Below are 4,470 nucleotides of genomic sequence, written 5' to 3' on the forward strand. Positions count from 1 at the left end.
AATAAAACTTTGAATTAAACAATTACATGAAGTTTTGGAAGGAAAGGTTACTAAATACGTTGCTCAGAAATTCCGCTAGGAGCTCTTATGCATTTAACATTTAACATGACTTTAAATAGGGCTGCTCACAATGCTATACTTATAACATTTAACGTGGTAAAAAATTTAACACAATATCATAAATACCCCTACCAATGGTCTTGCCAGACCCAGTGCGTCATTACTGTCGTGAGTGTAAATACTATCATGACTGTGAATATCAAATATTTACACCATGTTAGTGGCGAACACTTTTGCCGCAATAACGGAAACTGTACTATTGTTAACGTGACAATTGCTTCATTAACATTATTGGTATCAACTATCACGCCAGACCTAGTGCAACAGTACAATCATGACTGTAACCATCATAGAGTTACAGTTATAACGATTCTCTAAAAGCGGGTAAAGTGGCGAGTATTTGTCGGGTAAAATGGGTATTTATTTTCATCGGGCTCCGCATTTCGTCCCTTCTCCCCTCTCCCCCCCCCCTGACGTCGGGCCAGGTTCGCAGACATCCGAGATGAGAGATGATCATAAACAAACAAGGCTCATAACGGAGCTAGGAAGACAGACAATGCAGATAACAAACAGACGACAATGGTGAGAGCCAAGCGCCCGTTAGCATTGTCTTCGATATCGATCTATCATCCATCGATGATATCGTTCACTAGTCATCGATATTGTCGCATCGTCTGCTTAGGATGGCTACAATGAACCAATTAGCGGCTCTTCTGCTCATTCCAAAGTTCTGAAAGTGCCTCTACACGTTTGCCAAACAATGGAAAAAAGTTGGAGATTCGAACTCGAATCCTTGAAGTTAGTAGCCACGCAAATAAATGAATAAGTAAATAATAAATTAAATCTACAGTGAAAATGAGAAATAAAAATAAATTATGAAAATTGAAATAATAACAAATAAAAATACAGTTAACAATAAAAGACAGAAAATAACAAATTTATTATATATTTGAATTTTCAGTAATAATAACAACTTGATCCTCAAATCAATAAAATTACGTTCATTCATTCTAATAGTTATGAATGAGCCCTATTCCTTAAAGATGCATTTGGTTTTGTAGATGGACTTACGTTCAGTTGCAGTGGGTCTCAAGATTTCAATTCATGTGTTAAGACCACCCTACAGTCTATTGTCGTACAGCTCAGTGCAAGTAAGTACATTCACTGATATATTTCAATTTTAGGCAACTTGTATCCTACAAGAAATATTTCCTTTGGCTTGTTTATAATGGATAATTGTTTTAGCCAAGATTGTGCACTACTTTGCAATGAATTAGGTTTGTTCTTAGGTGGCGCCCCAGAACTCGGTATCAGTCGCCTGGATCCTGCCAAGCTGCCGAACATGGAGTTCGATGTGAAGAGGAAGGGTGCGATCGGGATCAACACACCATTCAGCAAAGCTTCAGAGCTAGCGGCCAATGTCCGCCTTTTCAATACTACAGCAATTGGTTTCTCCAAACTCAAGATGCTGTCCGTCAGGTCAGTCCATATTTAATATAATAGCATATTTGATCTATGTCTGCTTTAAAATTATACAGATAGTTTATGGAATTTAATGAAAATCATATGAATATTATTTAGAGAAATTTCTATTAAAAATTATCAGTTTATTCTAAAGTTGCTTATAAACGTTTGTTTTGTTGAACCAAAAAGTAAGGTAACCTATTTCCATCGTCTATAATAAATATGTTATTCAAAGCCAAGATGGCGGCGCGAGTCCTTTCAAAAGTCCGTTGAATCGCGGGCATGTTGAGCAGATTCAAATATTTTAAAAACATTATTTTAACTTCCCATTATAATTGAAATTACAATACATTTAAGAATAAATATTAAAGAAAATTATTCATAAAGGAAATCATAGGAAAAAACTCAAAACCGTAGTGCTACAATCGATGTTGAGAACTAACAACGAGAGAAGGTGAAGGAAGAAAACTTAGTTTTTAACAGTCGTTGTTAGGCGTGATAAGGAGTAGGTATCCTGGATGCAAGAGAACATGAACATCTTTTGTCTCCCTCACGGGAAGATCTGGAGAAAGAAGACATCAAAGAGTGATCTGAGAAGAAAAAGGTACTCTTGGTTTGGATTGCCTGGTGAAAGGATGTCCTGACTGGAAGCCATTGTTGAGAGTTTAACTTAGCATTATAGACAAGAAGGTATCAAGAATCATCAATCATCAAAGGAGCATTGTATAATTGGTTAGTTTTGTTTCTAACTAGAATTTATTAAATTTGTAAAATAGCTATTAATTAAGTTTAAGTGTTATTTGTAGTAAAGTGTCAGTTTCCGATTGCATAGAAACCCGCCCTGAGATGAAGAGTCTATTATATTATAAAATTTAAATAAAATTCTCCTATCTGTTAAATTTTAAAGCTTTTCATTTGAACCCAAGCTATCTTTTAGATATGATAATTAAGTAAAAAAAATATCAAATTCCATTTATTTAATTTTAATAATTTTTGAATATTACAATATATATGTGAAGACATTATATGCCTCGGTAACTAAATTAAAAAGTTTCTGATAAAAATGCTAGAATGAAGGTTGAATGTGTAGGTAATTTATATGAATTTATGTAATAAGAACTTATTATTTGTTATTTACGTTTCCTTTTATTTCACCTACCATTATTTTGTTTCAACAATAAAAATAGAGTAAAATGAATGAAATAACCAACAAAATTCAAAAGAACAAAACAAGCGTGTGAATACCAACTTTTGTTGTTCCCTTTGTTTACCAAGGATTCGTACAAGTCTTGGATTTGTGGCAAGTGACAAACGTGTACACCCAGGTGTAGAACCATTATAATATACACAAATCAAAACTTTTTTTTATTTTAAAACTTAACTACCAAAAGAACTCACCACAAAAAATACTTAGACTAAAATATTACAAAAAAAAAAAAACTGAAAGCAATACCCCCAAACTTAGTGAAATATAAAATATTTTTCAGGCAGATTAGAAAAGATTGCCAAAGGGCATTATGGTTAATTTAGTCATAGTACAAGAGCCGGGAAGAAAAAAGGCAGTTATCTCACCCCAATTTTTGATTATTTTAATGAAAACTATGTATAATTACTAGTCAAAATTGATGAGTCTGCTAAGTATAGGTAGGGGGAATAAAAAATAGCCGCTGCTTGAAACCCGAAAAAAACATGAAAATCTAAAAGAACATTATTTAAAAAAGATTAAATTTTCTGAAATATGAGCCATAAAAGGGATATTTACGTCCAATAGTTTAAAAAAGCAACATTTCATAAAAATATACTGAAATATCAGTTAGTGAATTTATTTTGAAAAATCTATATCTGAATAACCATCCAACGTACAGATGTCTATTAGCACTTGAATTAAAGTTAGTTTAATGTACTAGAAAGTAGTTTATGAACTTTACCTACGTAGGAATAGTAGTTTTCATGATATATGCTAAAATAAATTGATTTATAGTTGCTTGGACAATAAGTTTGATATATGAAAAACTTCATTTCAGAAACCATTTGAAGTACAGATGTCTGCCAGCGCTCAAATTAAAGCTAGTTAAATTGACTATAAAATAGTCAATGATGTTATTCTTTATAGGAGTAGTAGTTTTTATGATGATATTTGACAAAATAAACTCGGAAAATGTTAATTTCTAGTTGTTCGTTTAAAATGTTGGATTTTTGAAAAAATATATCTCTAGACTCATAAGACGCACATATGTCTGCCAACGTAAATAAAGGAAATTTAACTTACTATAAAGTAGTTTATTACACTTATCTTCGTAGAGGTAGTAGTTTTTATGATATTCACATATGAATGTACTATCAACTATTACTCCTACGAAGATGAACATCATAAACTACTTTATAGCTCATTAAACTAGCTTTAATTTGAGTGCTAATAGACATCTGTTCGTCAAATGGTTTTTGAGATATTGATTTTTCAAAATAAATTCACTAACTACTGATCTTTCAGTACATCCCATACAACATTTTTATGAAATGTTGCTTTTTAAAAAGCTATATCTCGAGAACTAATTAAGGTAAATAACTCTATTAGGGCTCATATTTTATTAAATTTACTCTTCTTTAAATGACGTTCTCTTAGGTGTAGTTGTGTTGTTGCTACTTTTTAAGATATAGAGCTCCGAATGAAAAATTAATTTTTTTTATCATGTTGAAACAGCCGCCATTTTTTATTTCCCCTGCCTATACTTGGCAGACTCATCAATTTTGAGTATTAATTATACATAGTTTTCATTAAAGTAATCAAACGCTGGGGTGAGCTAACTGCCTTTTTTCTCCTCTTAGGCTCTTGTACTATCAATAAGATTCATTCTGACTGCTGTTACAGGCAGTCACTCCTACTTCAGAACTGAATCAAGCTTTGGTCAGCAGGTCGGAGGTGAAGAAGTCTACAGTTAAAGCAGA

General features: G+C 32.4%; 1 long non-coding RNA gene across 2 annotated transcripts; it reads left to right on the forward strand.

The window, feature by feature from the left end:
* Nucleotides 1-1,124: 1,124 nt before the first annotated feature.
* Nucleotides 1,125-4,470, forward strand: LOC136795246 (uncharacterized). 2 transcript variants are annotated; one of them, XR_010842827.1, is made up of 3 exons: nt 1,125-1,211; nt 1,338-1,539; nt 4,438-4,470. It is a non-coding gene; the product is annotated as an uncharacterized lncRNA (long non-coding RNA). The 2 variants fall into 2 exon arrangements; XR_010842829.1 differs by having other exon boundaries at nt 1,350-1,539.

This window comes from Halyomorpha halys, unplaced genomic scaffold (genome assembly GCF_000696795.3).
Source record: "Halyomorpha halys isolate HHAL.00 unplaced genomic scaffold, Hhal_1.1 Scaffold8608.1, whole genome shotgun sequence".
In the NCBI taxonomy this organism is placed as follows: Eukaryota; Metazoa; Arthropoda; class Insecta; order Hemiptera; family Pentatomidae; genus Halyomorpha; species Halyomorpha halys.